Source organism: Heterodontus francisci, chromosome 4 (genome assembly GCF_036365525.1).
Source record: "Heterodontus francisci isolate sHetFra1 chromosome 4, sHetFra1.hap1, whole genome shotgun sequence".
Lineage (NCBI taxonomy): Eukaryota > Metazoa > Chordata > Chondrichthyes > Heterodontiformes > Heterodontidae > Heterodontus > Heterodontus francisci.
Window position 1 is genome coordinate 86,079,523 of NC_090374.1, and position 10,170 is coordinate 86,089,692.

The following is a 10,170-nucleotide window of genomic DNA, read 5'->3' on the forward strand; positions in this document are numbered from 1 at the left end:
CCATTACTTCACAGCAATGATTACTTTTGCTGATCAACACCTATGCACCCACCCCCCCCCAACCCTCAACTGATGAATCAGTACTCTTCCAAGTTGAACACCACTTGGAGGAAGCAGAGTGTGACATGGGCACAGAATGTACTCTGGGTGGAAGACTTCAATATCCATCACCAAGAGTGGTTCGGTCGCACTACTACTGACCGAGCTGGCCAAGTCTAAGAGGGCCTGCGGCAGGTGGTGAGGGAGCCAACAAGAGGGAAAAACATACTTCACCTTGTCCTCGCCAATTTGCCTGTCACAGATGCATCTGTCCATGACAGCTTTGGTAGGAATGACCACCGCACAGTCCTTGTGGAGACAAAGTCCCATCTTCAGATTGTGGATACCCTCCATCATGTTGTGTGGCACGATCACTGTGCTAAATGGGATCGACTTCAAACAGATCTAGCAACTCAAAACTGGGGGTCCATGAGGTCCTGTGGGCCATCAGCAGCAGCAGAACTGTATTCAACCACAATCTGTAACCTCATGGCCCATCATTTCCCCATTCTACTGTAACCATCAAGCCAGGAGATCAACCTTGGTTCAATGAAGAGCGTAGGAGGGCACGCCAGGAGCAGCACCAGGCATACCTCAAAATGAGGTGTCAACCTGGTGAAGCTACAACCCAGGAATACTTGCGTGGCAAACAGCATAAGCAGCATGCGATAGTTAGAGCTTAGCGATCCCACAACCAACAGATCAGATCTAAGCTCTGCAGTCCTGCCATATCCATGATTCACTCCACGTGATATCAGGAAATGGCTGAAGGCACTGGAGACTGCAAAGGCTATGGGCCCTGACAACATTCTGGAAATAGTACTGATGACCTATACTCCAGAACTTGCAGCACCCCTAGCCAAGCTGTTCCAGTACAACTACAACACTGGCATCTACCCGACAATGTGGAAAATTTCCCAGGTATGTTCTGTACACAAAAAGCAGGACTACAGCAGTTCAAGAAGGCAGCTCAGTACCACCGTCTCAATGGCGATTAGGGACGGGCAATAAATGATGCCCTAATCAGCGATGCTCACAACCCCTGAATGAATTTTTTTTTTTAAAAAGTACTTTTACAACGCAAAACATTGCAGCTTCAAAGGCCAATTCTACTTGCAGTTTATCCATTGTACTGATTGCTACATGAAGCACAGTATGATTCGATTGAGGTTGCTAATTGGAAAGCAATCAGAATTTAGCAAGAGACGAGACTACGTAATGAAAGTAGTCTGGAGCCATTTGAGAGTCGTATAGCTAACATGTAATTAAAAATGGTGTGAACATATTTACATATGAACATGGAGCAGAAGTAGGTTATTCGGCCCCTCAGGCCTGCTCCGCCATTGTATAGATCATGGCTGATCTGTTTGTGGACTCAACTCCACTTTCCTGCCTACCCCCGATATCCTTCGACTCCTTTGTTTGTCAAAAATCTGTCTACCTTTGCCTTAAAAACATTCAATGACCGTACCTCCACGGAGGAGAGTTTCACAGACTCATGACCCTCAGAGAAAAAAATTTCTCATCTCTGTATTAAATGGGAGACCCCTTATTTTTAAATTGTGCCCCCTAGTTTTAGTCTCGCCCACAGGGGAAACATCCTTTCCACATACACTCTGTCAAGACCCCTCAGGATCTTACATGTTTCAATAAGATCACCTCCCATCCTTCTAAACTCCAATGAATACAGACCCGTCCAACCTTTCCTCATAAGCTAACCCTCTCATCCCAGGAATCAGTCGAGTGAACCTTCTCTGACCTGCTTCCAATGCAATTATATCCCCTAAGTAGGGAGACAAAAACAGTACAAAACCCTAGATGTATGTAGTCTCACCAATGCCCTATGCAATTGTAGCAAAATATCTCTACTTTTATATTCCATTCCCCTTGCAATAAATTACAACATGGCATCTGCCCTCTGAATCACTTGCTGTACCTGCATACTAATGTTTTGGGTTTCGTGTACTCAGACACCCAGATCCTTCTGCATCTCAGAGTTCTGCAATCTCTCTCCATTTAAATAATATGTTGCTTTTCTATTCTGCCAGCCAAAGTGGACAAGTTCACACTTTCCCACATTATACTCCATTTGCCAAATCCCCACTCACTTAACATATCTCTATCCCTTTGCAGACTCCTTATGTTCTCTTCACAACTTACTCTCCTACCTATCTTTGTGTCATCAGCAAATTTAGCAACCATACATTATGTCCCTTCATCCAATTCATTGATATAGATTGTAAATAATTGAGGCCCCAGCACTGATCCCTGTGGTACTCCACTAGTTACAGCTTGTCAACCCGAAAACGACCCACTTATGCCTACTCTTGGTTTCCTGTTACCTAACTAATCCTCTATCCATGCTAATACGTTACCCCTATACCATACACTCTTATTTTGGTTAATAACCTTTGATGTGGCACCTTGTCAAATGCATTCTGGAAATCCAAGTACACCACATCTATAGGTTCCCCTTTATCCATGTTGCTTGTTACTTTCTCAAAAGAATTATAATAAATTATAATAAATCAGTCAAACACTAATGGACTGCAGCGGTTCAAGAATGCAGCTCACCACCACCTTCTCAAGGGCAATTAGTTTAGTTTAGTTTAGTTTAGTTTAGAGATACAGCACTGAAACAGGCCCTTCGGCCCACCGAGTCTGTGCCGACCATCAACCACCCATTTATACTAATCCTACACTAATCCCATATTCCTATCACATCCCCACCTGTCCCTATATATTTCCCTACCACCTACCTATACTAGGGGCAATTTATAATGGCCAATTTACCTATCAACCTGCAAGTCTTTTGGCATGTGGGAGGAAACCGGAGCACCCGGAGGAAACCCACGCAGACACAGGGAGAACTTGCAAACTCCGCACAGGCAGTACCCAGAATCGAACCCGGGTCCCTGGAGCTGTGAGGCTGCGGTGCTAACCACTGCGCCGCCCCAATTAGGGATGGGCAATAAATGCTGGCCTGGCCAGTGACGCCTACATCCCATGAATGAATTAAAAAAACACAATTTCCCTTTCACATAACCATGTTGACTCCGCCTGATTACATTCAGATTTTCTAAATGACCTGCTGTAACCTCCTCAATAGATTTCAGCATTTTCCCGATAACAGATGTTAAGCTAACTGACCTGTAATTTCCTGCTTTCTGTCTTCCTCCTTTCTTGAATAGCAGAGTTACATTTGCTATTTTCCAATCTGATGGGACCTTTCCAGAATCTAGGGAATTTTGCAAAATTAAAACCAATGCATTCACTATCTCGGCATCCACTTCTTTTAACACCCGAGGAAGAAGTCCATCAGGACCTGGGGACTTGTCAGATTTTAGTTCTAATAATTTTCTCAGAGCCCTTTCCCTGGCAATGTTAACTGTTTTAAGTTCCTCCTTCCCTTTCAACTCTTGATTCACAATTATTTTTGGGATGTTATTTGTCTCCTCTACATTGAAGACAGATGCAAATAATCTGTTCAATTCCTCCGTCATTTCCTTATTTTCCATTATTAACACTCCAGACTTTCCATAGGACCAACACACACTTTACTTATTCTTTTCCTTTTTAAATACCTGTAGAAACTCTTACTATCTTTTTTTTTCCAGCTAGCTTTCTCTTGTCGTCACTCTTAAGTGTTTTTTATATTCTGTCCAATCTTCACACCTGCCACTACTCTTCACTGAATTGTGCACTTTTTCTTACAACTTGATACGATCTTTAACTTCCTTCATTAGCCACAGATAGCGTCTCCTTTCCCTGGAGTCTTTCTTTCTCATTGGAATGTATCTTTGCTGCGTGTCATGAAATATCTCCTTAAATGTCTGCCACTGCATCTCTACTGACATATCTCTTTACCTAATTTCCCACTTTACTTTCGCGAGCTCGGTCTTCAAACCCTCATGATTACCCTTATTTAAGTTTAAAACACTAGTCTTAGATCCACTCTACTCACCCTCAAACTGAATGCGAAATTCCATCATTTTTTTTTTAAATTCATTCATGGGATGTGGGCGTCACATGCCAGGCCAGCATTTATCGCCCATCCCTAATTGCCCTCGAGAAGGTGGTGGTGAGCTGCCTTCTTGAACCGCTGCAGTCCATTTGGGGTAGGTATACCCACAGTGCTGTTAGGAAGGGAGTTCCATCGACAGTGAAGGAACGGCGATACAGTTCCAAGTCAGGATGGTGTGTGACTTGGAGGGGAACTTGCAGGTGGTGGTGTTCCCATGTATTTGCTGCTCTTGTCCTTCTAGTTGGTACAGGTCATGGGTTTGGAAGGTACTGTCTAAGGAGCTTTGGTGCATTGCATCATGGTGTGATTGCTGCTCTCTGAGGCCGTTAATTAATTGTGTCGTGTTACACATTACCAGATCTAGAGTAGCATGCTCTCTCTGGTTGGCTCTAGAACGTGCTGCTCTAAGAAACGGACCCGAAAACACGCCATGAACTCATCTTCCAGGATACCTTTGCCACTCTGATTCGTCCAATCTCTCTGTAGATTAATATCACCCATTCTTTACCAATACGATAGGCACCCTGCCTCCCAGGCACTACAAACTCACCCCACAGCTGATTACCAGAGGGTCAAAAGACACCTAGCTCTTTTCATGTGCAACTCTCACCTCAGATTTTTCCTCAACCTTGTTAGAAGATACAGCAACCACCTGCTTGATGATCTCTGCTCAACAGGCTCATAGAAGGGGAGGACTCCCAAGTGTGTCCATCCCCCCAATCAATGGCACTGAAGACTATCACACCAACACGGAGAACAACATTGATGTTCCAAAGGCACATTATACTTAATTTTTATGAAGATCCATGTGTCAGATGAGTCATTATCATTACGATAACTCATTATCAGCTATAACTGCATTAAATTAACTCAAATATAAATTCGTATGTTTGCAGTGAATAAAAAATTCTCTCTCATTTTCAAGTATCCACAATCCACTTATTTGAGAAAATGAGTATTCTTAGCAGATAAATTTCGGTTAGCCATCCATCACCTCATCTATCCGAATCTGAATCACATGAAGGTCTACTGAGCCTCACTCTCCACTGCCAAAACTGCCCGCAACTCGAGGATCACCCTGGGAGGGCAAAGAGAATACCAGATTCTTTCTCTTCTATCAATCTCCTCCTTAAACCAAATACTCACCATTGCCCACTGATCTAAACCCTTCAGACGTCTGAGGAGCTAATGGACTTCTTTGTCACCAGGAGAAAGTCATCCATTCAACTGCTTCTCCCTTCCTCTTCCCAACAAAGCTAAAGTTCGCCCCAGCTTCCTTTCCAGTCTCATCTGCAATACCCATCTCCTGCTCCTTTGACCCCATTTCCACTATTCCTGACCACCAAAGTTCCCTGCTGGCCCCTTGCATGCTCGGTGACATTATAAATGGCACAGATACCTTCCTTTTCAAAACAATCATCACTCCCCTCATCAGAAAACCTTAGCATCAGCATCTTATGCTTGGTCTCAAAACTCCCTCCCCAACGTCCTTGAACATATTATCAAAGAATTTATAGCAGAGCACTTGGAGAACAGTGGTAGAATCGGACAGAGTCAGCATGGATTTACGAAAGGGAAATCATGCTTGACAAATCTACTAGAATTCTTCGAGGATGTAACTAGTCGAGTTGATGAGGAGGAGCCAGTGGATGTGGTTTATTTGGACTTTCAGAAGGCTTTCGACAAAGTCCCACATAAGAGATTAGCATGTAAAATTAAAGCGCATGGGATTGGGGGTAGTGTATTGCGATGGACAGAAAATTGGTTGGCAGACAGGAAACAAAGAGTAGGAAAAAAAGGGTCTTTTTCCGAATGGCAGGCAGCGACTAGTGGGGTAACACAGGGATCGGTGCTAGGACCCCAGTTATTCACAATATATATCAATGATTTAGATGAGGGAACTAAATGTAATATCTCCAAATTTGCAGATGACACAAAACTGAGTGGGAGGGTGAGTTGTGAGGAGGATGCAGAGAGGCTTCAGGGTGATTTGGACAAGTTAAGTGAGTGGGCAAATGCATGGCAGATGCAGTATAATGTGGATAAATGTGAGGTTACCCACTTTGGTAGCAAAAACAGGAAGGCAGATTATCTGAACGGCTATAAACTGAGAGAGGGGAATGTGCAGCGAGACCTGGGTGTTCTCACACACCAGTCGCTGAAGGTAAGCATACGGGTTCAACAGGCAGTAAAAAAGGCAAATGGTATGTTGGCCTTCATAGCGAGAGGATTCGAGTACAGGAGCAGGGATGTCTTGCCGCAATTATACAGGGGAGGCCACACCGGGAATATTGTGTGCAGTTTTGGTCTCCTTATCTGAGGAAGGATGTTCTTGCTAGAGGGAGTGCAGCAAAGGTTTACCAGACTGATTCCTGGGATGGCGGGACTGACGTACGAGGAGAGAGTGAGTCGGTTAGGATTATATTCACTGGAGTTCAGAAGAGTGGGGGGGGGGGGGGGGGGTGATCTCATAGAAACCTATACAACTCTAACAGGACTTGACAGGGTAGATGCAGGAAGGATGTTCCCGATGGTGGGGGAGTCCAGAACCAGGGGTCATAGTCTCAGGATATGGGGTAAACCTTTCAGGACTGAGATGAGGAGAAATTTCTTCACCCAGAGAGTGGTGAGCCTGTGGAATTCGCTACCACAGAAAGCAGTTGAGGCCAAAACATTGTATGTTTTCAAGAGGAGTTAGACATAGCTCTTGGATTTAAAGGGATCAAAGGATACTGGGCGAAAGCAGGAACAGATTACTGAGTTGGATGATCAGCCATGATCATAATGAATGGCACAGCAGGCTCGAAGAGCCAAATGGCCTACTCCTGCTCCTATTTTCTATGTCTATGTCTATGGTTACCTAGCATACATTGTCATCTATGCCCATCTCTCCAACAACTCCATGTCAAACTCTCCAATCCGGTTTTAGCCTACCCACAGCACCAAAATGCCACCAAACCAAATTAACCAATGACATTTTATGTGGCTAACAATGTTGCATTATCCCTCCTAAATCCTCTCTGTGACCATCCATACACCATCCTCTTCCAACCACTACACCTTCCAGCTCCATTACCTAAACAATTGTACAGAGAGGATCTCTACCATTGGTTTTCCTTGGACCATCACTTGCACAATCCCCCTTAACTTCATTCTTGAACTCTATTCTCATCTATATCATTCCCTTGGTGACATCTTCTTCAGACAGAGGATCAGCTTCTGCATATATGCTGATGACACCCAGCCGTACCTCTCTCAATCCATCCATGACCTCTTTGCTGTCAGACTGTTTGTCCAACATATATACTTGGATACACCTTCACATCCTCCAGCTAAATACCGAGCAGACTGAAGCAATTGTCTTCGGGCCCTACCACAAACTTTACATCCTCAGTGTCGACTCCATCCCCTGACTGTCACTATTGTAGGCTAAAACAGAATCTTCACAACCTTGGTGGCCTGACTGACCCACAGTTGACTTTTTAACCTCATATCCCCTTCATCACAAAGACTTTCTTCTATCTCTTAAAGATACACTTACCTCCACCCCTACCTGACCTATCTGATGAAACCGTAATCTACATCTTCAACACCTCTAGACTCGACTAACTGCTGTCCTAGTAAGCCTCCCATTCTGCACCCTTCATAAATCAACACACCCACACATACCCAATCTTGCAGCTCATGCCCAACATCCTTATCCTCACTGACCTAAACCGATTCCACTTCAGTCAATGCCTTAAATTTAACATTTTCACTCTTGTCTGTATTTAACTCCCTTAAGGTCTCACCTCTGAGCTCTAACCTCTTCCAGCCCAAACATCCCCAGTTCTCTCTGATCAATTGGCAGATATCCATTCATCAAAATCAGGAAGTAGGAGACAGTCTGTGATCCACAACTGTTTTATTCTCTATCCACAGTTCAGTACAAATACCAGTTTCCACTCTTCCCTTCTGGATTAACTCCCTGTCCAGATGTAAATCTGCTGACTGGGGAAAAAACACAGCCCTTAAATACAAGTTGCAATGAGCATTAGCTGCTCTCCATTTACTCTGAAGTAAGTCTTGGTTAATTAAAGGGACCAGTATGTTCAACATTGTCACTCTCTGTCCTCTGACTGTAGCCTTTTGTACATGCCATCATTCCTTTACTTCACACCTATATCTTGTTCCTCCTTGAAGACTCACCTTAATCTCAACATCTCTTTGACCAAGCATTTGGTCAACCTTTCCAAATGTCTCCTCCTTGATTTGGCATCTATTTTTCCTCAAAATTCTTAAGTACTTCAGAATGTTTTTCTTCATTAAACATATACTTATATAAATGGTATTCATCAACCCTGTCTAATGACCAATGCACAAATCCTCTCAAAGAAATTTTTCAGCATCTGATCCTCACGAGTCAGATTTCTCAGAACTCATTACAGCAATGTACATTTCAGCAGTTTTGCTGGACCTTCTTTATATCAAGTCACTTACGTAAACATATATATTTATCAACTTTAAATGTAATTCTACCCATGAAACAAACAATATTCATTTTGTCTAGCCTTGATGCTGTTGCACACATCTTTCACAATAATTTAAATGATGTAAACAAAAATAATCCCATCTGTTTTGCATTTTCCAGTGTGAAAATTACTGATTTTCAGACTGAACAGTAATGCATGCCATGCAATGTGAGAGGAAGCCTTATACTTAAAATGACACCTATCACTCATTCAGAACTAAACCATAACAACTGAGGTAGCTCTATGCCATTCCTAAGCCGTAATTCCTAATAAGTAAATAATGCTGAAAAACGCAGAGAATTAGGCACCAACTATAACTGTCAGACCTTTGCATAAATACAAGGTAACTTGCAATTTAAAATGTAAATATTTCACTCAATTACAATTGACACTAATTCAAAAATTGATCAACCCAGGTGGATTGCAAACACATTTAAAATTGCACATGTAAGCAACCATTTAATTTTATTTACTTAAAAAATTGTATTATAGATTCATGTGGCGATGGTTTTCTTTACATCTTGCCTGTTTTCCCCATTAACGGTATTCCTTAAGAATGCCAGAGAGCATTTTTAGCATTGAAATCACAATGGGTTAAACACTAATGAGTTCAAAAAATCAACCTGTAACTACTGGCTATCAACTGAGCGTGACATTAAAAAAAACCTTCTGTCAATTTTAATGCCCCCAAAATATTTCAGCACTCAAAACACTTGCCCTGTCCAGAGTTTTATTCCTTTATTGTCCCAATGGTTCACTCATACTGTAACATTATTTCCGAGTTCTGAAATTCCAGCTCCAACATTCTGCTTCACACACACACACATATATATATATATATATATACTATTTTAAACAAGGCCTCAGCTGCCCAGTGTCTGTCTCTGAAACTGTAAATAACAGGAAGAAACGTGCTGCCTACCGGCGACTATTCCTTCCTAGCTTTCACACGTTTGCAACCTTGTACACAGAGATGTCATAATTCTACGTTTAAAAATAAAAAATCCACTACTACTAATTGGAAAAAATAGCGAATACAAACTGCTTCGGAGCTTCCTGTACTGCAAGGCCTATTTCTTCAACTGAGCAAGTCGCAGCCGGCCTCCAGCGCAGCTCATTGGGGCCAGTGAACTGACGTCACTCGGTAAAGCCTCCCATTGGTCGCAATCGCACGAGTGTCTCAGCTGCCAAACGCTGAAATAACAGGAGCGCAACTCAGTCAAGTGAGCATCGCCGTGCAAAAAGTTTTATAAAGTATGGTGCCGTTCTTTATTGTAAAGTGAGGAAGTTTGTTGACGGCGAGTAAGACTATGCGGACCCAAAAAGTTGTTTATTTTCTGAAATTAGGTATCGCAAACGCATGAAGTGGGAGTTTTGAGACGTTTTTGTCCCCAAAATGTACATGTATGTGCAGTGATAACTGTGCAAGTCATTCATGCCCATCATTGAGAAATTTGACTTCTCGCACTTCAGTTTGTACAGTGGGAGAGGCAACAACACTGGTACAGTCAACTGACTCGACTTATACAGTAAATTTCTTCTGCTTTTGCTACACTTTTATATTAACTCAGAGATTGACCATACAAGTTGAATCAG

The 10,170-nt window shown here is 42.7% G+C and overlaps 1 protein-coding gene across 9 annotated transcripts in view; it reads right to left on the reverse strand.

Annotated features, from left to right (window-relative positions):
* Positions 1-9,695, reverse strand: part of fbxl17 (F-box and leucine-rich repeat protein 17) — an 878,768-nt gene extending 869,073 nt beyond the window's left edge. For 3 of the 9 annotated variants that reach the window (XM_068029792.1, XM_068029788.1, XM_068029791.1), the window contains exon 1: positions 9,497-9,676. The gene's annotated coding sequence lies outside the window, so the exon portion shown is untranslated. Of the gene's footprint in view, positions 1-3,189; positions 3,278-9,496 lie in introns of all 9 variants that reach the window. The other 6 variants (XM_068029790.1, XM_068029789.1, XM_068029793.1 and 3 more) reach the window with 6 other exon arrangements.
* Positions 9,696-10,170: the final 475 nt, after the last annotated feature.